Source organism: Salmo trutta, chromosome 18 (genome assembly GCF_901001165.1).
Source record: "Salmo trutta chromosome 18, fSalTru1.1, whole genome shotgun sequence".
Classification (NCBI taxonomy): domain Eukaryota; kingdom Metazoa; phylum Chordata; class Actinopteri; order Salmoniformes; family Salmonidae; genus Salmo; species Salmo trutta.
In genome coordinates, this window is record NC_042974.1 from 4,362,497 (window position 1) to 4,389,161 (window position 26,665).

Here is a 26,665-nt window from a genome sequence, read left to right on the forward strand (position 1 = left end):
CCTTCAGTATCTTACTATGGCTCCTTTCAGTTAAAACCAATAGACCTTCAGTATCTTACTATGGCTCCTTTCAGCTAAAACCAATAGACCTTCAGGATCTTACTATGGCTCATTTCAGCTAAAGTCAATAGATTACACTATAGGCCTACTGATTAATGGTAGTGTAAAAACTATTGGTCGCTAAATCCAGAGAAATGACGGACCGTGTAAAAAACTTTTGGTCACTAAATAAGGCTGGAAGGACCATGTAAAAACTGTTGGCTGGTATGGCCTTCCCCGTCTGAGAAGTCTGCTGTGAATGCCCTCACCTGCTATGTACTTTTAACAGATTGGTTTGGTTCTGTTGTCGAACCGGCTCGTAGCCCGTAACAAAAAGAGAGACAACATGGAGATCAAGGAATAACAAAATTATATTTATTAACTAAAGTAAACTATAAACAAGTAGCGGTGTGTGTAGTCAGTAGTGTAAGTGAGTGGTCGTGTGCATAGATGTGATGATGAGGAGTGTTGAAAGGTGCAAAAGCAAACAAAAAACACACACAAAAATGCCACAACCTAAATCTAACACTGTGTCTGCATGGAGAGTCTCCTCAATGAATGAGGAAGAGGTGTATTTATCCCCGAGCCCAGGTGTGTCCCATTTCGCTGACGATCCTCCCGGCTCCGCCCACCGACATCCTATTAATGAAAACAAGCAGACAGAGTGGGAGGGTCGTCACAGCAGACAGAGTGGGAGGGTCGTCACAGCAGACAGAGTGGGAGGGTCGTCACAGCAGACAGAGTGGGAGGGTCGTCACAGCAGACAGAGTGGGAGGGTCGTCACAGCAGACAGAGTGGGAGGGTCGTCACAGCAGACAGAGTGGGAGGGTCGTCACAGCAGACAGAGTGGGAGGGTCGTCACAGCAGACAGAGTGGGAGGGTCGTCACATTCTCCTCTATAGTGCTTTCTAGTTACAACACGATGTTCAGGTCCATAACTGTAGACTTGATAGTCACCACCACAAACACAGCTGTTTCCATTGGAGGATGTTTAACAGGCAAAAAGGCCAACAGTCAAATAACAGCGCAGTACAACACAGTGGTGTGCAGAACGGCATCTCAGAAACATACAACTCGTTAGTCCTTGTCATGGATGAGCTATTGCAGCGGACGACCACACCGGGTTCCACTCCTATCAGATAAAAACAAGAAGGAGCTGCTCCAGAGGGCACACCATCACCACCACTGGACAACTGAGGAGACGAAAAACATCACCTGGAACATGACAGTGAGTTCAGTTTGAGCGTCCAGCACAGTCCCCAGACCTCAACCCTATAGAGCATCTTTGGGATGAGACGGAACGGGCTGTTCAATCTGCAGCAACTGAGTGATGCCATCACATCAGCATGTACCAACATCCACACCAGAATTCAGGCTGTTCAATCTGCAGCAACTGAATGATGCCATCACATCAGCATGTACCAACATCCCTGTGGAATGTTTCCCACACCAGAATTCAGGCTGTTCAATCTGCAGCAACTGAGTGATGACATCACATCAGCATGTACCAACATCCCTGTGGAATGTTTCCCACACCAGAATTCAGGCTGATCAATCTCCAGCAACTGAGTGATGACATCACATCAGCATGTACCAACATCCCTGTAGAATGTTTCCCACACCAGAATTCAGGCTGTTCAGGAGGTAAATGGGGGTCCGACCCGGTACTAGATGGGTGTACCTAATAAACTGTCTGGTGAGTCTAGGTAGGCTACCTACTGTAACAGTATATATACAGTTCATTGTTGAAAGGTTGTCTGAAATAGGCCTAGATCAGGCATCTTGCATGTGGTTCAATAACTATCAATCTGACAGGACACAATGTGTGTTACTGACAGTATCAAATGTAGGCCCCTTCAATATTAGGAAAGGTTCACTCTTCACTTTTTGTATAAATAATATTGGTCTATCTGTTATAACCTGTAACATTCATCTCTATGTCTCATATTGACACTGAGGACTTGCGTATTTGCACATTGAAGGGAGCCCAAATTGATCAAATCATCCATTATAAGTGCCACAGAGTCGTAACACCCGTCTGAGCGGTCTGCTGTGAATGCCCTCACCCGTCTGAGCGGTCGGCTGTGAATGCCCTCACCCGTCTGAGCGGTCGGCTGTGAATGCCCTCACCCGTCTGAGCGGTCTGCTGTGAATGCCCTCACCCGTCTGAGCGGTCGGCTGTGAATGCCCTCACCCGTCTGAGCGGTCTGCTGTGAATGCCCTCACCCGTCTGAGCGGTCGGCTGTGAATGCCCTCACCCGTCTGAGCGGTCGGCTGTGAATGCCCTCACCCGTCTGAGCGGTCTGCTGTGAATGCCCTCACCCGTCTGAGCGGTCGGCTGTGAATGCCCTCACCCGTCTGAGCGGTCGGCTGTGAATGCCCTCACCCGTCTGAGCGGTCTGCTGTGAATGCCCTCAACCGTCTGAGCGGTCTGCTGTGAACGCCCTCACCCGTCTGAGCGGTCTGCTGTGAACGCCCTAACCCGTCTGAGCGGTCTGCTGTGAATGCCCTCACCCGTCTGAGCGGTCTGCTGTGAACGCCCTCACCCGTCTGAGCGGTCTGCTGTGAATGCCCTCACCCGTCTGAGCGGTCTGCTGTGAACGCCCTCACCCGTCTGAGCGGTCTGCTGTGAATGCCCTCACCCGTCTGAGCGGTCTGCTGTGAACGCCCTCACCCGTCTGAGCGGTCTGCTGTGAATGCCTTCACCCGTCTGAGCGGTCTGCTGTGAATGCCCTCACCCGTCTGAGCGGTCTGCTGTGAATGCCCTCACCCGTCTGAGCGGTCTGCTGTGAATGCCCTCACCCGTCTGAGCGGTCGGCTGTGAATGCCCTCACCCGTCTGAGCGGTCTGCTGTGAATGCCCTTACCCGTCTGAGCGGTCGGCTGTGAATGCCCTCACCCGTCTGAGCGGTCTGCTGTGAATGCCCTCACCCATCTGAGCGTTCTGCTGTGAATGCCCTCACCCGTCTGAGCGGTCTGCTGTGAATGCCCTCACCCGTCTGAGCGGTCTGCTGTGAATGCCCTCACCCGTCTGAGCGGTCTGCTGTGAATGCCCTCACCCGTCTGAGCGGTCTGCTGTGAATGCCCTCACCCGCTGTATACTTAAAACTGATTGGTTTGGTTCTGCCCTCTGTCATGACGTTGGATGTCAGTTCGGTTGTCATCTGAAACATTATGACTGATGACAGGACGACATAAACTGTACCTGAGAAAGTATACACCCTCTAGTTATCAGAGTAACATGGAATTGTTATGCAATTGAAAGGTTTGATATTGAAATTGTTTGTTAGGAGATTAATTGTAATTTTAGCTTCCAAATGAGAGATTTGGGTTTTCATAAGGAAAGTGCCCTGCTTGATCAGTGGCCCACCCCTGTGAAGAGGAGGGGTTATAAACGATGAAACACATCCTTCCCCCCTCTCCACTATATAAGCCTTTGACGAAAAGATAACCACGTTGTTCCAGTACGTGAGGTCTGCAGCCTCTACGTTAGAAGGACACACATGTCAAGTACAGAACTAAGCCAACCTCGGCGTGAGCTTTGGTGGCGAATGGTATGAACTTTGAGCTTATTCACTACAGAAGTGATACTTCCTAGCCGTTGAGTTAGCAGCGGCCGCTGTAGACGTGGGCTAGGAAAGGACGGACAACGGATCCAGCCTAACAGACGGACGAAGATACCACCACGTATCCAATTTACCACCAGAGACATTCTTCCGAGGACAGGAAGATCTGTTGGCCAACCCGGCCAGCATCTACGACCAATATACCGAAGCGCAGCTCAGAGTAAATATTTATTGCATTTTCCTTTTCCAAATGGGCGGTAATTTGGTAATGCATAAGATAATGTATTTACGATAGCATAGCTGCTGTTTCTTTGTTCCTAAATCTTCCCGCTCTTTCATTCAAGCCCAACCCCCTTTCCTTTGTGTAACCAGCCATCATGTATGACATCATTTGTATTCTGTGTATTTGTAATTCTGTGTGATTAATTTAGGTATTTAGTAAATAAATAATTAAACCCAATTTTGTATTGCTGATTCAACTTGTTAGCCAGGGTTCGTGAAGATAGCCAAGAATTTACAACTTTCATTATGAGACTGAAAATAAGATAAGGGTTAATATTGACTGCTATCGATGTAAAATATTACTAAGTATTTTAAGAGTTTATTCGGAAGATAACAGCTCTATAAAAGTTATTCCGTGGTGCCCCGACTTTCTAGTTAATTACATTTACATGATTAGCTTAATCAGGTAATATTAATTACAGAGAAAGAATTTTATAGGTTAGCATGTCATATCACTTAATCCGGCATAGCCAAAGACCCGACACCTCTATAGTGCCGTCCAGTTAGAACATGATGTTGAGGTCCATCACTATAACCTTAATTAATAGTCACTACCACACAGACACACACCCACACAGCTGTTTCCATTTGAGGATGTTTATATGATTTAGGTAATCTGAATGACTTGGAATCTTATTGTTGTGGTTCTATAAGACAAAGATATGCACACATGTAAACAGTATTAATTAAGGGTTATAACTACACTATATTTAAGTGATAATGCCCAACGGTAGTTGGAGGATATATTGCACAGGTGTTGTTAGGCCCGAGATGAAGTCGAGATCCGTCAAACTGTGCCAATATGTCCTCCAAACACCGGCTTCAAGGGCATTATCACTTTTATACAAAGAGTTACTATTTCATCCATCCACAAGATATAGTCTTGAAACAAATCTTTGTTCTGTATCTATGGACTCGACCCAGTCGTTCAGTCTTTTTGTTCTGTATCTATGGACTCGACCCAGTCGTCCAGTCTTTTTGTTCTGTATCTATGGACGCGACCCAGTCATTCTTTCTAAATGTTCCATTGCCATACTGGTTGTCAACGTTCTTATCCCTTGCTTGCTAGCTACCCAACTATGAATACCTTACAGTCATGTCAAAAAAGTGCAGCCAGAATAACGTCAAAGTAGCTGCATTTGTTTAATCTGTTTTCTAGTGATATTTATGTGGATACATCCGTAACAGTGAGCTAATGGGGCGCGATTTCACCTGTGCTCACTTGTCAGGACAATGTTGTTCAGAGGAGCTAGCCAGCAACACTGCCTGGCTGGGCTGATGAGACAGTGGATTGCTCAGTCAGATGGAAATGAGTAAATAGGCATTTTAACATCATAGATTTAGCCTGTGAAAACTTGTGGAATAGACACTGGCTGGAATGCGGTTTTAACCAATCAGCGTAGTATAAACATATGTACATGAATAAATAGCAAATGGCATTAAAATTATAACAGGGCTATAAACACAGCATCAATATAAACATAAACATTCACCTCTTGGAGAAAGAGAGAAACAAATTACTTGGATTGACAAAGTGTCAAGATTTATGTCACCCTCTCTCTAAAGCCTTGTGTGAGAATCTGCCAGGCTGAGATCTTATCAGATCTGCCCTGGCGCCACAGAGTCGTAAATTAATTTGTGCATGAGCTAGGTCCAAGAACTGTCTGGGATGATTCTAGAACAGGCCTGGGCAATTATTTCCATGGAGGGCCACATTAGAATATATTTTTGCCATCGTGGGCCAGAATCATATTACAGGACTATACATCATGTGTATGACTGTGTTGACAGACATATTTACTGTAAATCACGTCCAGATATATACTACTTATTTTACTTTTTTAACCTCTTAGAGACCCCTTAACACTCGGATCCCGTTAGAGGGATTGATTTTGACAACAGCCAGTGAAAAATCAGAGCGCCAAATTCAAAACAACAACAATCTCATAATTCAAATTTCTCACACATACAAGTATTATACACCCTTTTAAAGATAAGATTCTCCTTAATCCAACCACAGTGTCCGATTTCAAAAAGGCTTTACGGCGAAAGCAAAAGATTAGATTATGTTAGGACACCACCTAAACAAGAAAAGCCACACAGCCATTTTCAAAGCAAAGAGAGGCGTCACAAAAACCAGAAATACAGCTAAAATTAAACACTAACCTTTGATGATCTTCATCAGATGGCACTCATAGGACTTCATGTTACACAATACATGTATGTTTTGCTCGATAACGTTCATATTTATATCCAAAAACCCCATTTTACATTGGCGCGTAATGTTCAGAAATGTTTTCCCTCCTAAACCCCCGGTGAATGAGCACAATGAGCACACATATTACAGAAATACTCATCATAAACTTTGACAAGATACAAGTGTTATGCACAGAATTATAGATACACTTCTCCTTAATGCAACCGCTGTGTCAGATTTCAAAAAAGCTTCACGGCGAAAGCACAATTAGCAATAATCTGAGTACAGCCCTCAGACACCAACAACAAGGCAAACAGAAACCCGCCATCTTGGAGTGAATAAAACTAAGAAATAGTATTATAAATATTCACTTACCTTTGAAAATCTTTATCAGAATGCACTCCCAGGGATCCCAGCTCCACAATAAATGTTCGATAAAGTTTATGTCCAAATACCTCCATTTTGTTTGCGTGTTCTGTCCACTACTCCAAATGATGGAAGAGCGCGGAAAATGACACGAGGAAAAGTCAAAAAAAGTTATATTTACGTTCATAGAAACATGTCAAACGACGTATAGCGTCAATATTTAGGATGTTTTTAACATAAATCTTCCAAAATATTCCAACCGGACAAATCCGTTCTCTTTAGGAATGAATATGAACTCAGCTCGCTCCCAAGCTGGCGCGCGTGACTGAACTCATGCCTTATTCTGGGACACCAGTTTACCGCAGCTCTTATTTGCTCCATTTTCAAGGTAAAAGCATGAAACAAGGTTCTAAAGACTGTTGACATCTAGTGGAAGCCTTAGGAAGTGCAAAATGAACCCTAAGCCACTGTATACTGGATAGGCCAGGACTTGAAAAACTACAAACCTCAGATTTCCCACTTCCTGTTTGGATTTTTCTCAGGTTTTTGCCTGCCACATCATTCAAACAGTTTTAGAATCTTCAGAGTGTTTTCTATCCAAATCGACTAATAATATGCATATCCTACCTTCTGGGCCCGAGTAGCAGGAAGTTTACTCTGGGCACATTTTTATCCAGACGAGAAAATACTGCCCCCTATCCCTAAGAGGTTTTAACATGCACAGAAATAAACCACATCCATGTTCTCCTTTTGGTAGATATTTGAAATATTAAACATGCAATGAACTACACAGAGAGGAAAAGTACACTGTGCATTCAGCACCATGGACAGAACTCTTGTTAACGGGTATGCACAAAAACACAAGAAAGAGAGAAAGCTCAACATTACATTTAAACCACTCAATCAGTGTGAGGAGTGAAGTCTCTGATGGGCATTCACTAGAGCAGTGAAGTCTGGTATAGTTTCTGATGTCGCTATGCGCAGGATTGCTGAGAGGTGAGCGTCAGTAAGAGATGATCTGTGCCATGACTTGTTATATTTCATCAGTGAACATGTCAGTTTACATACATAGGTTGACCCAAACAGTACAAACATCTTCTGAGCATGACTCCTAATCTTCGGAAAGTTTTGTTCATCGAGAGATGCATAGAACCTCATCTGTGACCTTGTTTAGAATAGTTCTCCAATCACTGCATCAGACTGTAGATCGATAAGCTCAAGTTGCAGGTCAGTGGGAGCATTATCCACATTGAAGGTGAAAGCAGAGGAAACCAACACCATGTCATTTTCCAACACTTTGAAATCCTCAAAACGACGAGAAAACTCTCAGTTCAAAGCAGGCAGCAGCGATGTATACTTCTCCCGCTGGTCATCTGATAGGGAACAGACTAGTAGTGTCGGAAGGTGGGTGAGATTGTTGACTTCTACTTGGCGGGTCAGGAGGAGTAATTTTCCCTTGAAGGCTTTGACAAGGCTGTACATCTAATGTGCAAAAAGGCCCTTCCCTTGTAGTTTGTAATTAAGTTCATTCATGAGGGCCATGATGTCCACGGTGAAGGCAAAATCAGCCAACCATTCTTTATCTTGCAGTTGAAGGAAGTCCACATATTTCCTTTATTTAGCAAAATCTCAGCAAATTAAATCTCCGACTTCAGGTCCCACACCCTTTTAAGCACCTTTCCCAAACTCAGCCATCTCACGTTCGTGTGGTAGGGGAGATCTGCATGACCCGACTGTCTCTTCCAACAGTGAGACAAACTGTCTGTGATTTAAAGATTTTGCTCTTATGAAGTATACCACTTTAGTGACTGTATCACAACATGGCTCATTTTCAGAACACATTTACAGAGCACCTACTGATTAGGGATGCACCGATATGACATTTTTGGTCGATACCAATATCCAATGTTTTCCTTGCCCAAAAAAACAGATACCAATACCGATATTTACAATTTCTGCTGCCTTTTAAGAATTCTAGTAAAGTTAAATAGTTACCACACACACACAATCATGGACGCAGCAAGAGGCATCACTACAGTCACTGGTTCAAATACAGGCCGTATCATATCCGGCCATGATTGGGAGTCCCACAGGACGGCGCACAATTGGTCCAGCGCCGTCTGGGTTTGGCCGGAATTGGCCGGATTTCATCATGCATGTCAAACAGTGAAGTTTCAGCTCTGTCTGTCCGTGGCCTCTCTTCCTCGGTGCGGACTGTCACTGTGTCAGTTTCCATCTTGTCCAGCTGTGTTGGTAACATTTCACGTAAACCCTGTTTCTTGTCTGCATCGAAGTATCGGTCCTTGTACCTAGCATCGAGCATGGTGGCAACACAGTAAAGAGGCTCAGAGAGAATGCTACCAAATCGCAAGTACTTTTGTAAGTTTTAACCCCACGGTCTGTGCTGGTACTTTTGCTGAGCAGGCGTTTCAATGCCATGACAGAAGGTATCAGGTCTCGAGTCAGTTATTCGAATGGAGCTAGGAGAGTTCATGTTTCCAAGTTTCAAAACATGTTCTCAAATGCCGTTGAAATGGCAGCAGCGGTATGAGAACCCGTATATTCTTGAGCATGCAATACGGCTTTCCTCAGTAGGAAATCCTTGTGGACCCACTGTGCTGTCAGACTCATAATGCTCATGGGGCTGACATCGCTGGTCCAAATGTCAGTCGTGAAGCTAACAGCAGTGACGCTCATGGATGTGAGTTTCAACAATACTGTGTAACTCCGGTAGGGAAACATCTAAAAAATAGTGTGTACCGGGGCTCGACCAGTCGGTGAAAGCCAACATCATCCACGACAGAGGACGGTTGATTGTCAAGGGCAATGAATTCCATTATCTTGGTGTTAATGGATTTCACATTTGAGTTGTCTCGCTGAAATGTTCTTACTCTTTCAAATGACTGCTGGACTTGAACTTGTTCAGTTGTTGGAAGTGTGCGCTTAGTATTTTTCTGCTTTTGTTCTGTGTGCACGTCAGCTTTGACATCGGTTTTGCACATCAGCATTAAACTAGACATCCGATATGCTTACCGATATATCGTGCATCTCTATCCCAAATGGTACCCAATTCCCTATTTTGTGCACTACTTTTGACCAGAGCCCATAGTAGTGCAGTATATATAATGAATAGGGCATCCCTAACAGATAGTGTCGTGAAGAAGGTGCAACTGCACCTCTTCAACCTCAGGAGGCTGAAGAAATTAATCTTGGCCCCTAAGACCCTTACAAACTTTTACAGATGCACAATTGAGAGCATCCTGTCGGGCTGGACCACCACCTGGTACGACAACTGCACTGCACGCAACCGCAGTGGCTCTCCAGAGGGTGGTGAGGTCTGCCCAACGCATCACCGGGGGCACACTGCCTGCCCTCCAAGACACCTACACCACCCAATGTCACAGGAAGGCCAAAAAGATCATCAAGGACATCAACCACCCGAGCTACTGCCTGTTCACCCCGCTGTCATCCAGAAGGCGAGGTCAGTACAGATGCATCAAAGCTGGACCGAAAGACTGAATAACAGCTTCTATCTCAAGGCCATCAGACTGTTAAATAGCCATCACTAGCTGGCTACCACCCGGTTACTCAACCCAGCACCTTAGAGGCTGCTGCCCCATATACATAGACATGGAATCACTGGTTAATTTAATAATGGAACACAAGTCAACTTTAATAATGTTTGCATACTGCTTTACTCATTTCATATCTATGTACTGTATTCTAATCTACTATATTTTAGTCGATGCCACTCCGACATTGCTCATCCTAATATCAATATATTTCTTAATTCTATTCTTTTACTTTTAGATTTGTGTGTATTGTTGTGAATTGTTAAATACTACTGCACTGTTGGAGATACAGTTGGAACACAATCATTTCGCTACACCTGCAATAACATCTGCTAAATATGTGTATGTGACCAATACAATTAGATTTTGATTTGGCTGAAACTAATCAAAGTAACATGAAGTAATTAGTGGTAATTACCTATTATTACACAGCATGTAAAACCCCAATAACTCCCCCACCCTACAACTTACATTTCGATGCACGCACAGCGTTCAGACGTTCGTGTTACTATCGACAATAAAAAGTCCTCAGAAACATGATGATAACACTCTGACCTGAGTGGGCAGGTGCAGTGTTCAGATATGCATTTCCAAACGCTCTGATTGGTTGGGAATGGTAGGGCTCTGAGAGATAACTCAGATAAGACTGTAAGGGGTAGTTAGGTGGAGAGGAGAAGGAAGGCCTTTTTACAGGTAGGCCACCAACTGTAACATTGTACTGTTAGAAAATATGGTTCTTCAAAGGTGATTTGATAAGGTTGATGGTTCAAAAACAGATATTAACCAGTAGACCTGACTTCAGTACTATGGTCCATTTCATCTAAAATCAACAGATTAGAGTAGAGTGATTATACAGTAGGCTAATTCCAATTAATATTTCTTTGTCTATAAAAAAAAAGAAAACATTTGAAGTGGTTTGGTAGGACATCTTTTAACATGATTAGATGAATACCTTAGAAAAGACAACATGCCAATTTACAGTTTGCCATTTCACAGGATGTTTAACTTTCATGATCAACTATGATTGGCCTAACTATGCAATAGAGCTCTGCTTAATTATTATTTATTTTTTTAAGCATTGCTGACAAGGAAATCCTTATCATAAACTGCTTTTAACTGTATTTACAATTATCTTTACTGTCTTTACAGCGTGTCGGAAAAGAAAAGGGTGTGGAGAGTGAAAATGAAATTAGCCTTTTAGTCCTCGAAGCACGGTTTCAACTAGATAGGCCAATTTTGACTTTGTGGCTGGGCTATCTTGAAAATGTATATATATATATATATATATAAACTATTTGCTTTTTGGCCTTAATTTGAGGTTAGAGTTAGAAATAAGGTTATGAAGTGAGGTTAAGGTTTGGTATAAAATCACATTTTAAGAAGATAAATTGTAGAAATATGCGTGGGGTTTGACTTTGTGGCTGTGGTAACTAGTAACGGCCGCTCCAATAGGAGGCGCCGCTCTTTCAGAACTATCTCTGCCAAAAATCTGTCGATGTTAAGCAGATACTTAATTATTAATTAAGGAGGTGATGAGTTTTGTATGGAGGCGATACGAGAGTGTCGAATGCAGGCTAGTCAAGATTAACATCAATTGCTATTTTGTTACACGTGAGGCTTATTTGAAGTATCGTAATGGTTAGGTTATGAGTTGTAAGTGAGGACTTGGTGGACTGTATATTCTTCAGGTTAGATTTTACTTCATGTGTTCTCTCCCGTTTGCTAGTAAAGGTACAGATGTCATACAGGTAGGATTCCAGTTGAGGTGGTTTAATAACGCTGAAGATGCACAGGCACGGAACAGCACCGCACACTGTGTGTAGTATGGATGGGCTAAGGCAGAGTATGAGTGGAGTGGAGCGAGGAGCTGACTGGAGTGTAGAGAGCGAGATTCCCAAAGACTGGAGCATCGGCCTTTTAGCTCCAATTTCACTCCAGTAGCTCAGTAGCCCGGCCCAGCATGCATTTGTAGTCTACTCGTGTGCTGCTGTCTATAGCCCCTTGCTTTAGCTACAGTTATGGAGTTCGCTAAATATGTTCATAAAGAAACTGATAAAACACACAGGTGCTAAATCAAGGTGATTTATATACTTTACATTTTTGGCTGAGATGGAGACGTGAATCCAACATATTGTAACGACCCGGTATTGTGTTCTGTGTTCGTGGGTGTGTTATGGTTCTCATGGCTACTAGCAGGGGTTGAATGTGTCAGGACAGAGGGAAAGGGTGGGGGGTATGATGGGTAATCCCGCGGGATTTGGAAATGCATAAATAGGGATTGCTGTCTCATCTCTCTCTCTCTTTCTGTTCGGGCCTTGATCTGTTCTTATGGGGGTGACCCTTAACCCGACATGGTATAATTGTGTACGTTCGGCATTTAGCGGCGTGGGCTGTGGCCTGAACAATAGCCCAGTTTAGGAATAAACCTGTGTTCTAATCTGCACACCTGGAGTCCGTCTCTTTTCCTTTTATGACCCAGCCGGGTCATTACAATATTATTCATTTGTAGACAAACTGAAACAGTGGCACAGAGCGACCAATCCTAGCAGGATATACATCTCCTTCAAATGTTGAGTTTTAGTTGCGTTGCCAACCAAACACAATTCAATATCACTTTTGAAATACAAGAAATAGCCTATTAACTTGTTGACAAATTAGATGTTGAATTTGTGTCTCCAACTCACCCAAAAATCAAAGTTAAAGAATGGGATTAAGCCAGTGTCTCAGATGTAACTATCCAAGCAGTAGATACATCTCCTTTAAATGTTGATACATTTCTTCTAATGTAATCATATAAAGCGCGCATGTTCAAGATAGCATGCATAGGTCATCGCAGGTCTGTGGAGATCTTCACCATTGCTGTTATAATCTGTCAGAATCTTGAACGACATTGATTACTTGCACCATGTACTTTTCATGTAATCTCAACTGTAATCCAGGTTATTTGGTTCTGCTATTAGATGAAGCACAGGGATATTCACATTAATCTGTTCTATAAATAAACAACATATCTGATGTTGTATTCCCATTTGAACTTTGCTGTGCTTTAAATTAGTTCAAAGCGCAGTGATAGACATTTGGGTGACAACAAAACCAAAAATCAAACATTGTTTTTCCATTGGAATTTGGTTGTGCTTTTAGATGGTTTTAAAGCATAGTGATAACATTAGAAATTCAACTAACTTTTGGCTGTCTTTTTTAGTGGGTGAATATAGGTTGTAATCTCATTGATCAACGTCTCAACCAAATATTACCCAATTATCCACGTTGAAATGACGTAGTGTGTCCAGTGGGTAGTTTCTGATACACCTGGATCACTGATGGACCAGTCACATTAATGTTGATGTTCTAGAACAGGATGTGTTGAGACTGTAGAGGTCCACTAGACTAGAGAGAGGTAGTCTCTGATCCACCTGGATCACTGATGGACCAGTCACATTTAATGTTGATGTTCTAGAACAGGATGTGTTGAGACTGTAGAGGACCACTAGACTAGAGAGAGGTAGTCTCTGATACACCTGGATCACTGATGGACCAGTCACATTTATTTAATTAAATTAAGAAGTGGTGGTAGGGTAGAATATCTTCGTTGTAGAAGTTGTCTCACTGAGGTACGCTGGACTCATTTAGGTGGTGGAACTCAATTAGGGTTTGTGACATTAGTGAATTGATATGAGACAAGGAGTCCCAGAGAGAGACTACATCTTCTAGTGTTCATGTTAATGATGTTCTCACTGTCTTCCATCTACTCTACATGTTTACAGTTTGCCTCACTGAGCAGCGAGGTAAATCGTGTCTTCAGATCATCACTTTGCTACAGTGCCTTCAGAAAGTATTCACACCTCTTGATTTTTCCCACCTTTTGTTGTGTTAAGAGGTTGGATTAAAATGGTAATATGTCAGAGAAAAAAACAAGCCATGAGGTCAAAGGAATTGTCCGTAGAGCTCCGAGACAGGATTGTGTCGAGGCACAGATCTGGGTAAGGGTACCAAAACATTTCTGCAGCATTGAAGCTCCCCAAGAACACAGTGGCTTCCATCATTCTTAAATGGAAGAAGTTTGGAACCACCAAGACTCTTCCTAGAGCTGGCTGACTGGCCAAAATGAGCAATCGGGAGAACCTTCCAGAAGGACAACCATCTCTGCAGCACTCCACCAATCATGCCTTTATTGTAGAGTGGCCAGACAGAAGCCACTCCTCAGTAAAAGGCACATGACAGCCCACTTGAAGTTGGCAAAAATGCACTTAAAGGACTCTCAGACCATGAGAAACAAGATCAGAATGGTCAGAATGTCAAGCGTCACATCTGAAGGAAGCTTGGCACCATCCCTACGGTGAAGCATGGTGGTGGCAGCATCATGCTGTGTGTATGTTTTTCAGTGGCAGGGACTGGGAGACTAGTCAGGGTTGAGGGAAAGATGAACGGAGAAAAGTACAGAAAGATCCTTGATGAAAACCTGCTCCAGGGTGCTCAGGACCTCAGACTGGGGTGAAGGTTCACCTTCCAACAGGACAATGACACAGCCAAGACAACGCATGAGTGGCTTTGTGACAAGTCTCTGAATGTCCTTGAGTGGGCCAGAGCCTGGATCGAACATCTCTGGAGAGACCTGAAAATAGCTGTGCAGCGACACTTCACATCCAACCTGACAGAGCTTGAGAGGATCTGCAGAAAAGAATGGGAGAAACTCCCAAAATACAGGTGTGCCAAGCTTGTAACCCAAGAAGACTCGAGGCTGTAATCGCTGCCAAAGGTGCTTCAACAAAGTAATGAGTAAAGGGTTTGAATACTTATGGAAATGTATCATTTCTAAAACCCTGTTTTTGCTTTTTCATTATGGGGTATTGTGTGTAGATTGATGAGGAAAAAAACTATTTAATCCATGTTAGAATAAGGCTGTAATGTAACAAAATGTGGAAAAAGTCAAGGGGTCTGAATACTTTCTGAATGCACTGTATGTGTGGGGTACAGAGCTGAGGTAGTCACTCAAAAATCATTTTAAACACTAGTATTTCACACAGAGTGAGTTCATGCAACTTATGTGACTTGTTAAGCACTCCTGAAAGTATGTAAGCTTGCCATGACAAATGGGTTGAATACTTATTGACTAAAGACATTTTTAATTCATTAGTAAAAAATTCTATAAACATGATTACACATTGACATTATGGAGTATTGTGTGTAGGCCAGTGACACACAATCTAAATTGAATCAATTTTAAATTCAGGCTGTAACACAACAAAATGTAGAAAAAGTCAAGGGGTGTGATTACTTTCTGAAGGCACTAACTTCAAGAGAAGTAGAAGTCACACAGTGGGCTCTATTTAACAAACCTACAGCAGTGGTCCATCTCAGCGCAGGCAGTAGAGCTACAGGTTCAGGGGGGTGTCAGAAATAGTTTCACAGTTATCAGTGTAGTGGCTGGTGTTGGCGCCAAACGGCTGGATCTTGATTAATAAACATGTTGTAGGTGTGTCAAGGTTTGGCCCCTCACTGGCCAATCAGAATGTGCTCCATGGTTATATATGTGGTTGTTTCAAGTTGTGTATTTACAGTCTTTTATGTTTTGCCTTGGAATCAACTCCAATTCCAATGTTAGTCCGTCATAGTTAGTTAAATGTCAAACAGAAACAAAATAACAAAATGTAGACCTACTGTATCTTTGTAAATGCGTTAACTTGAACCCATTTGCAGTCCACATTGTTCTAAGTAATTGCGTCTTCAATAGCATTCACACTGATATAGGGGCTAGGCCTACCATTTTCTAATGATCCGGTGAGAGTGGCGAGACAAAAGTACAAAGGTCTTTTATGTAAATTACATTATGGCTGAGCATGGAAATGCCAAACATTGTCAATAAGCAAGATTAAATTAATTATTAATAATAAGGCCTAAAAAGAGAACGAATAATTCTAATAAAATTCTAAACAAAACAACAACTTGTTTTAAATAGGCTGTCACACTTACATAATGTCTCCCTGTGGGCATGAAATATTAAAACAACACAGACTATGGAGGGTTTTATGCACATCCAAACTGTTTTCTCATTCACACATCTCCAGAAGTTGCATTGCAAGCACACCACTAACGATGTCACCATAACACCGGGAAGTGTCACGGTAGTCGTAGGGTTGAGACCAAAACGCTGCGGGTATATGTACACTCATCTTCTTTTATTAGGACAAAGAAGGGAAACCAAAACAAACACGTATACAAAAAACACACCGACAATAGACAGTCCTGTAAGGCATAACGCTAAACACGGAAATAACCTCCCACAAAGTGACAGGTGAAAACAGGCTCCCTAAGTATGACTCTCAATCAGCAACAACGATGTACAGCTGTTCCTGATTGAGAGTCATACCAGGCCAATACAGAAATACAAAACTAGAACAGCCCCTTAGAAATACAAATACAAGAACATACCCAACACCCCGGAACACATAAATCAAATACCCCTCTACAATACACACACACCCCGAGCCACCTAAATCAACTACCCCCTCTACATCGACACACCAATAAACCCCAGAAACACTCTACACAAAATATCCCTCTATCTAAACACATACACAAAACCATGAAAACAAATACCCTCTGTCACGTCCTGACCAAACTACAATAACAAATAGACCCCTTTACTGGTCAGGACGTGACAGGAAGGTGAATCATTCTGATAAGTCTGGTTGTAGTAAAATTAAACGAAAAACAAGCTATCAGTTTTTAAAATACAAGAACAACAATAAACAAATGTAAAATGTAATGACATCATAAAACGGCCAGGATAAAAAAAGACATGCTTTGCTGTTGAACCAGCCTTCGTTACAGTAGACCTGAGGGAGGGCTTGGGTTTTGAATATATGAAGCGGAAAAGAAGACATTTTTACATGTTACAGAAAACTTCTAAATATGAGGTTCACCGGTATTCCCAGAGTTTCTCATCTCTCATTTCATGATGGGCTTGGACACGTAGCCTACATCATGGGCTTGGACACGTAGCCTACATCATGGGCTTGGACACGTAGCCTACATCATGGAGGGGGTTTTACGCACGTCCAAAACGGGACCAGCACGGCTCAAAGTATGTGGGCCTGCCTACAATGCATAGATAAGAAGGGAATGTCGGCTCACTGTTTTACTCCTCTCAAACTTGATATTTTAATAAAGCTTTGGTGATTAACATTTATTTCCAAGAGGTTTCAGGTGCCATACCCTTTATCGACAGTCTTGACTACTTTGCTATTGCATTGGGCAGACAAAAAAAGGCTTAATTGAGAGGATGGGAAAATAAAACGAAATGGGAAAAAAACGTTAGTTTTTTTATGTTTCTAAAACCGAAGTATACAGGCACCAAAAGCACATTACTCTTGTTCCATGCACATATGGGCAGTATGTGTCACGACTGAATAGGCTGCGTATCCGCTAAATTCATGGCATAACCAACTGCGTTACCGCTAAATTCATGGCATAACCAACTGCGTTACCGCTGAAATCAGCTTTTGGTTGGTCTTAAATAATATTAAATATTAAATATTACATTTCAGCGCTGCCTGAAATTAGCACACTGGATCATGTTTTTAAGGACACACCTCAAATATTTTCACTCCGCCCATCTGAGCGGAAGCTTACTGTATAAATGCCGAACCTGCCATTAGGGCTGGAAAATGCCAGTGCGCCAGTTTTTACATGACGAAATTGCAAACTAATGTGCATTTGACACTAGCGCTGCCTTAACACCAGCCTAAAATAGAGCCCATTATGTTCTAGAACAGGATGTGTTGAGACTGTAGAGGACCACTAGACTAGAGAGAGGTAGTCTCTGATACACCTGGATCACTGATGGACCAGTCACATTAATGTTGATGTTCTACAACAGGATGTGTTGAGACTGTAGAGGACCACTAGACTACAGAGAGGTAGTCTCTGATACACCTGGATCACTGATGGACCAGTCACATTAATGTTGATGTTCTAGAACAGGATGTGTTGAGACTGTAGAGGACCACTAGACTAGAGAGAGGTAGTCTCTGATACACCTGGATCACTGATGGACCAGTCACATTAATGTTGATGTTCTAGAACAGGATGTGTTGAGACTGTAGAGGACCACTAGACTAGAGAGAGGTAGTCTCTGATACACCTGGATCACTGATGGACCAGTCACATTTATTTAATTAAATTAAGAAGTGGTGGTAGGGTAGAATATCTTCATTGTAGAAGTTGTCTCACAGAGGTACGCTGGACTCATTTAGGTGCTTGGAAGTCAATTAGGATTTGCGACATTAAAGTAGTGATTTGAGGAATCCCAGAGAGAGACTACATCTTCTAGTGTTCATGTTTATGATGTTCTGTCTTCCATCTACTCTACATATTTACAGAAAGAGAGGGGTGTCTTCAGATCATCACTTTGCTAGATTTATGTCAACCATTTTGTGTTTCTTTTTTTTGCTGAGCACCAAGTGGCAACCAGTATGCTACATTCATTCATTTTTGGACATGTATGAATTATATGTACCCATTGAATCTTGAAGAATAAACATATACATTATTAAAGAGCTGCGTTTAACTGTTGTACCCCATCAGAATCCAAAATAAAACCTTGTATTTAAAAAAATAAAATAAAAAAAATGTAATCTTTATTTTAACAGGGAAAACAGACTGAGACCTGGATCTATTATCTCAATGCTTGTCATCTAAGTAAACGCAAGAAACACTATACAGTGTAAAACATATTTAAAACTATAATGTTGAAACAGTATCATGGATGGTCAGTGCTTGCATCCATAGTTCTGTCTATGAATTTGAGAGTGATATTATTTCTCCAGACCCTCCCTCAGCTTTCTACCAAAACAACAGTGGTTGGGATCACGCTTTGTTATTGTTTCAACTTCTGATTGGCCCTAGATGTTCCTTCTGATGTTAGAACAGTGGTATGAGTCAAGGGCCGGATGCAATTTGTCGTAGAAATATTGAATCAAATATTTCTTAGATACCGGAACTTGTAAATTCAAAAAGACTTTATAACCAAAGTAACAGTAGCTGAGAAATTCCATGGAATGACTGACTTCTCTTGTTCAAACAATCAGTATTTATACATTTCTACCAAACCGTTATCTTTCTGTTTTAATTCTGGCTTGTTTACATCTGACTCAGTTTAGATTATATTGGTGGCGCCACCACAGGTTTACTATAAAAACATTTAGACATTTATTACATATATATTTACATTTACATTTTAGTCATTTAGCAGACGCTCTTATCCAGAGCGACTTACAGTAGTGAATGCATACATTTCATACAATTATAAGTACATTTCCAATAGTTTTTAATTAATACAACCATGTCTTCCCAATACATATACATAGCTTGTGGCCTCTGTATTGGTTGGTAAAAATGCATAGTCACTGTCCCATACCAGTTCAGGTCTGTGTCACTTGGAAATGATTAACCCATGTACCTGTCTAGTAACCTTGACTAGATTCTATGTGGCCCCAGACAGTCTGGTCTATGTTAGTTCAGCTTAGCTTATTCACATTGATACTTCTTAGTCATGTTTCTTCATGTCTACTGGTTAACTCTATGTTGGACCACTCCTGCACATTCACATTGTTTCAACCTTTATTCTGTTTACACATGTCTAATGTTTAACCTCATATTGCTTCTTCTTCCTACTTCAAAGGAAATAGTATAGGTACTGGAAAATCACCAGGTGACTGGAGACTCTTGTGGTGGTTCATTTCTTTACCATCAAATGAGGAGAGACAAACTTATCACACAAGTCAGAGTTATACTTAAACTAAATGTTTAATAATGAGAGCTTTGCAATAGCAATGACTTGTCAACAATTCACCATTTTCTAATGATCCGGTGAGAGTGGCGAGACAAAAGTACAAAGGTCTTTTATAGCCAAGATACACCCCTTTCAACCTACATGACGAACAACAGATATATAGAATGGGTCACAAGGTGAGACTTTTTAAATGAGAAAGGAGTATCCCGTAGGCAGATAGCATTCGCTATAAATTACCGTTCAGTTTGGTCCCTAAGACGAGGTTCCTATCTCGTTCCTGTTACTCCTAGCACATAAACACCAACTCGACCAATGGCATAAATCAATTGTCAACTCCAGACACTACCACACACATCCCCCAAGGCCAAAGGAGAGTGACTGGCACACAAACATTGTGGAAACCAGTAATTTGTTCCCCATTAATCACGCCATCCCTTCACACGGTTTAGAATAGGTAAAGAGACATTCACATATGAAGACAATGTTCCCTCCTGTCCTGTTCCCTTTCTGATATTCTGCATAGCACCAGGGACATGTAAAAGACAAGCCTGACCTCTCCCCTCTCTGGGCCCCAGGTGACTGAGTGTCACGGTTGTCGTAGAGACCAAGGCGCAGCAGTTGCGTGCTCAACATCATATTTATTTAAATAATGAGAACACGGAAAAACAAGAAAACAACGAAGGACAAACCAACAGTTTTACAGGCTATATCACAGCAGTGCAAAAGAAACTACCCACAAAACCCCAGGTGAAAACAAGCTCCTAATATATGACTCTCAATCAGGAACAACGAAGTACAGCTGTTCCTGATCGAGAGCCACACAGACAACAAAGAATTACACAAACCAGAAAACCCCTAGAAAACCAAAAACCAGAACATACACCCAAACCCCAGAACACATAAATATAACACCCCTCTAACCTACACATAACCCCCGGACCACACAGAACAAATACCCTCTGCCACGTCCTGACCAAACTACAATTACAAATAATCCCTAATACTGGTCAGGACGTGACACTGAGCCCCAGCTGAGGGAAGAAGTGCAACTGCCAACACCAGAGTCCGAAGGGATACATTCTAATAACAAGTATATCACATAAGCATATTATGCAGATCAGACATCTTCATTATCTATGTTATCCAACTAATTCTGATTCATCCACCACACTCTCCAACATGGGTACTGGAAAATTACCACAGAGCTGGAAATTTCCCCAACAAATTCATGGCTCATTATACCACAGCACACTATAACAGACTTTTAAAGGTATTTTACACTTGAGTCGACGTGCAGTGTTTACCATGAATGCGATCTCTGAGGGTGCCGGTGGAAAATTCCTTTAAAAAGTGCTTTGTCAGCTGTGAATTGCCCTGCGGCAGGGGCGAAAATCTGATATCAACTTTGGAGGGGACAATTACATGACATTTTCTCAAGAGCAATTCCTGAGGGGGACACCAAAAGTAGTGCTGTAACACATATCCTACGTTGTAATATGTTAAACGTACATTGAGGAACCATAATTACTACAAATGGATAATTGATGGGTACACTAGTTAACTGAAGGGTTGTCCCAACTTGTTCAAATGTTTAAATCATTATAATACTACTACTAATAATAGTTATAGCAGTGTTCCTTCTCAGTCCAGTATGTATGCAGGTGTTTGTATTTACAACCAGCAATACCAAGAAAGGCCAGTAGGTAGCAATGGTACTGTACACTGTGTATGGGTGCAGTTTTCGTAAATACAATGAACATGGTGTGATCTCATCTAAAAGAATCTCCATTTAAAACCATCACAAAGTTGGTCTCCGTATTGAATTGACCTTTTTATTTTACTTTTTCTGATACATTTATATAGTCAGTAAATATGTGCCACTGGCCTGAGTCTACTACAATAGCTTTACAAGAACAAAAAGCTGTAATGGATTTTCTTAGAGAAGTGGAGGAGTCAGGCGCAGGACACAGGGATGAAGGTAAACAAAACGTGTTTACTAAAATTTATCAATCCATCTTCTCATAAAAATACATAGTTAGGAGAAACACCTCCAACTACACAAAACAGACAAACAATCACCAACAAGACAAACAGGAAATGCAGAGGTTTAAATAATGAACATAATTAGGGAAACTCAAAACAGGTGTACACAATAAAGACAAAACCAAACGAACAGTGAAACATCAATCGGTGGCAACAAGTAAGCCGGTGACGTCGACCGCCGAACGCCGCCCGAACAAGGAGAGGGGTCGACTTCGGCGGGAGTCGTGACAGTACCCCCCCCCTGACGTGCGGCTCCAGCAGCGCGCCGACACCGGCCTCGGTGACGACGGGGAGCAGGGCGATCCGGACGGAAGCGATGAAAATCCTGGATTAACGATGGATCCAGGATGTCTTCCGCCGGTACCCAGCTTCGCTCCTCCGGGCCATACCCCTCCCACTCCACGAGGTACTGAAGGCCCCTCGCCCTACGCCTGGAGTCCATAATGGCTCGTACGGTATATGCCGGGGCCCCCTCGATGTCCAGAGGGGGCGGAGGAACCTCCCGTACCTCCGACTGCTGGAGCGGACCAGTTACCACCGGCCTGAGGAGAGACACATGGAACGAGGGGTTAATATGATAATCAGGGGGAAGTTGTAACCTATAACAAACCTCGTTCAATCTCCTCAGGACTTTAAATGGCCCCACAAACCGCGGACCCAGCTTCCGGCAGGGCAGGTGAAGGGGCAGGTTTCGGGTCGAGAGCCAGACCCGATCCCCCGGTGCATAAACCGGGGCCTCACTGCGGTGGCTTTCGACACTCACCTTTTGCCGATTGATGGCTTGTTGAAGACGTACATGGGCAGCGTTCCATGTCTCCTCCGAGTGCCGAAACCATTCATCCACCGCAGGAGCCTCGTTCTGGCTTTGATGCCATGGTGCCAGGACTGGCTGATACCCCTTTTCAGTGTGTGCTAGGGTAAGGTTAGTGGAAGAGTGGCATAAGGAATTTTGGGCCATCTCCACCCAAGGGATAAATGATGCCCACTCTCCCGGCCGGTCCTGGCAATAGGACCGCAGAAACCTACCCACCTCTTGGTTGACTGTTTCCACCTGCCCATTACTCTCGGGGTGGAACCCTGAGGTAAGACTGACCGAGACCCCCAGGCGTTCCATAAACGCCCTCCAGACTCTAGACGTAAATTGGGGACCCCGATCAGAGACTATATCCTCAGGCACCCCGTAGTGCCGGAATACATGGGTAAATAGGGCCTCCGCAGTCTGTAGGGCCGTAGGGAGACCGGGCAAAGGAAGGAGACGGCAGGACTTAGAAAACCGATCCACAACGACCAGGATCGTGGTGTTCCCCCGTGACGGGGGAAGATCCGTCACGAAATCCACCGATAGGTGTGACCACGGTCGTTGTGGAACGGGAAGGGGTTGTAATTTCCCTCTGGGCAGATGTCTAGGTGCCTTGCACTGTGCGCATACCGAACAGGAGGAGACATAAACCCTCACGTCCTTGGCTAACGTGGGCCACCAGTACTTCCCCGTAAGGCAGCGCACCGTCCGACCTATACCAGGATGACCAGAGGAGGGTGATGTGTGGGCCCAACAGATCAAACGATCGCGAACATCAAACGGCACCTACACGCGCCCAACGGGACACTGGGAGGGAGTGGGTTCTGCACGTGACGCCCGTTCGATGTCCGCGTCCACCTCCCATACCACCGGTGCCACCAGGCATGAGGCTGGAATTATGGGAGTGGGCTCTGTGGACCGCTCCTCTGTATCATACAGCCGGGACAGTGCATCTGCCTTGACGTTCTGGGAACCTGGTTTATAAGAAAGAGTGAAAGAAAAGCGTGTGAAAAACATAGCCCACCTCGCCTGGCGAGGTTTCAGTCTCCTCGCTGCCCGAATATACTCCAGATTTCGGTGGTCAGTCCAAATGAGGAAAGGGTGTCTAGCCCCCTCAAGCCAATGTCTCCACGCTTTCAGAGCCCCGACAACAGCTAACAACTCCCTATCCCCCACGTCATAATTTCGCTCCGCCGGGCTGAGCTTCTTCGAAAAGAAAGCACAGGGGCGGAGTTTTGGTGGGTCACCCGAGCGCTGAGATAGCACAGCCCCTATTCCAGCCTCGGATGCATCCACCTCAACTATGAACGCTAAGGAGGGATCAGGATGCGCCAGCACTGGAGCCGTGGTAAACAGAGCCTTCAGGTTACCAAAAGCTCTGTCCGCCTCAGCCGACCACCGCAACCGCACCGGTCCCCCCTTCAGTAAGGAGGTAATGGGAGCCGCCACCTGGCCAAAGCCCCAGATAAACCTCCGGTAGTAGTTGGCAAACCCTAAAAACCGCTGCACCTCCTTTACCGTGGTTGGAGTCGGCCAATTACGCACGGCTGAAATGCGATCAGTCTCCATCTCCACCCCTGATGCGGACAAACGGTGCCCAAGGAAGGAGACGGACTGTTGAAAGAACAGACATTTCTCCGCCTTGACGTAAAGGTCATGCTCCAACAGTCGACCAAGCACCGTACGTACAAGGGACACATGCTCAGCGCGGGTGGTGGAGTATATGAGAATATCATCTATATACACCACTACACCCCGCCCATGCAGGTCCCTGAAGATCTCATCCACAAATGATTGGAAGACGGATGGAGCATTCATTAACCCATACGGCATGACGAGGTACTCATAGTGCCCAGATGTAGTGCTAAATGCCGTCTTCCACTCATCCCCTCCCCTGATACGCACCAGATTGTACGCGCTCCTGAAGTCCAATTTTGTGAAGAAGCGCGCCCCGAGCAATGACTCTGTCATACTGGCGATCAGAGGTAGCGGGTAACTGTATTTCACAGTAATCTGGTTCAAACCTCGATAGTCAATGCACGAGCGTAAACCTCCATCCTTCTTCTTCACAAAAAAGAAGCTCGAGGAGACAGGTGAAATGGAGGGCCGAATGTATCCCTGTCCCAGAGATTCAGTGACATATGTTTCCATAGCCGCCGTCTTCTCCTGTGACAGAGGATACACGTGACTCCTGGGAAGTGCAGCACCCTCCAGGAGATTTATCGCACAATCCCCCGGTCGATGGGGTGGTAATTGAGTCGCCTTCCTTTTACAGAAGGCGATTGCCAAATCGGCATATTCGGGGGGAATGTGCATGGTGGAAACCTGGTTTGGACTCTCCACCGTAGTGGCACCTAAGGAAACACCTAAACACCTCCCTGAACACTGACAGGACCATCCCTTGAGAACCCTCTGTTGCCACAAAATAATAGGATCATGAGAAGCCAACCAGGGAAGCCCCAATACAACGGGAAACGCAGGAGCGTCAATCAGAAAGAGACTAATACTCTCTTCATGACTCTCCTGCGTCACCATAGCAATTGGAACTGTGACCTCCCTAATCAGCCCAGACCCCAAAGGACGACTATCTAGGGAATGTATAGGGAAGGGAACATCAACGGGAACAATAGGAATCCCTAATCTATTGGCCAAAGACCGATCTATAAAGTTCCCAGCTGCGCCTGAATCTACTAGCGCCTTATGCTGGGAATGCGGGGAAAACCCCGGAAATCTTATAGATAACCACATGTGAGCAACAGGGGGGTCTGGGTGAGTCGTGTGCCTACTCACCTGAGATGAACCACCAGTGTTCCGCCTACCACCTCGACTACCTGGAAAACCTCCCCAGCACCGACCAGCAGTGTGTCCTCTGCGGTCACCTCTGGTGCATGGAACGGTTTCCCCTCCGGTCTCCCTAGTACCAGCCCCACCCAACTCCATTGGTGTTGGGTCTAAGGGACTGGAGGATGGAACCAACGGACCCCGATCCGGACGTCCGCGGGAGGCCAGCAGGTTATCCAGCTGGATAGATAAGTCCATCAGCTGGTCCAGGTGGATGGTGGTGTCCCTGCAGGCTAGCTCCCTACGAACGTCCTCTCGCAAACCACACCTGTAGTGATCGATCAGGGCCCGCTCATTCCATCCTGCACCAGCCGCCAGAGTTCTAAAATCCAGTGCAGGTACCACCTGTATGAACCAAGTCATAGAGACGATCAAACTGTCACTAGGAAGAGACAAGATAACAAGAGACTCTAGGTACCACCTGTATGAACCAAGTCATAGAGACAATCAAACTATCACTAGCACCCACCTGTAGCACGCGCTCCAGGTAACAAGAGATAACAAGAGACTCTAGGTACCACCTGTATGAACCAAGTCATAGAGACGATCAAACTGTCACTAGGAAGAGACAAGATAACAAGAGACTCTAGGTACCACCTGTATGAACCAAGTCACAGAGACGACCAAACTGTCACTAGGAAGAGACAAGATAACAAGAGACTCTGGGTACCACCTGTATGAACCAAGTCATAGAGACAATCAAACTATCACTAGCACCCACCTGTAGCACGCGCTCCAGGTAACAAGAGATAACAAGAGACTCTGGGTACCACCTGTATGAACCAAGTCATAGAGACGATCAAACTATCACTAGCACCCACCTGTAGCACGCGCTCCAGGTAACAAGAGATAACAAGAGACTCTAGGTACCACCTGTATGAACCAAGTCATAGAGACGATCAAACTGTCACTAGGAAGAGACAAGATAACAAGAGACTCTAGGTACCACCTGTATGAACCAAGTCATAGAGACAATCAAACTATCACTAGCACCCACCTGTAGCACGCGCTCCAGGTAACAAGAGATAACAAGAGACTCTAGGTACCACCTGTATGAACCAAGTCATAGAGACGATCAAACTGTCACTAGGAAGAGACAAGATAACAAGAGACTCTAGGTACCACCTGTATGAACCAAGTCATAGAGACGATCAAACTATCACTAGCA

General features: G+C 44.0%; 1 protein-coding gene across 1 annotated transcript in view; it reads right to left on the reverse strand.

Moving 5' to 3' along the window:
- LOC115152782 (uncharacterized) overlaps window positions 1–26,665 on the reverse strand; it is a 167,997-nt gene that overhangs the window by 32,102 nt on the left and 109,230 nt on the right. The window lies entirely within an intron of this gene.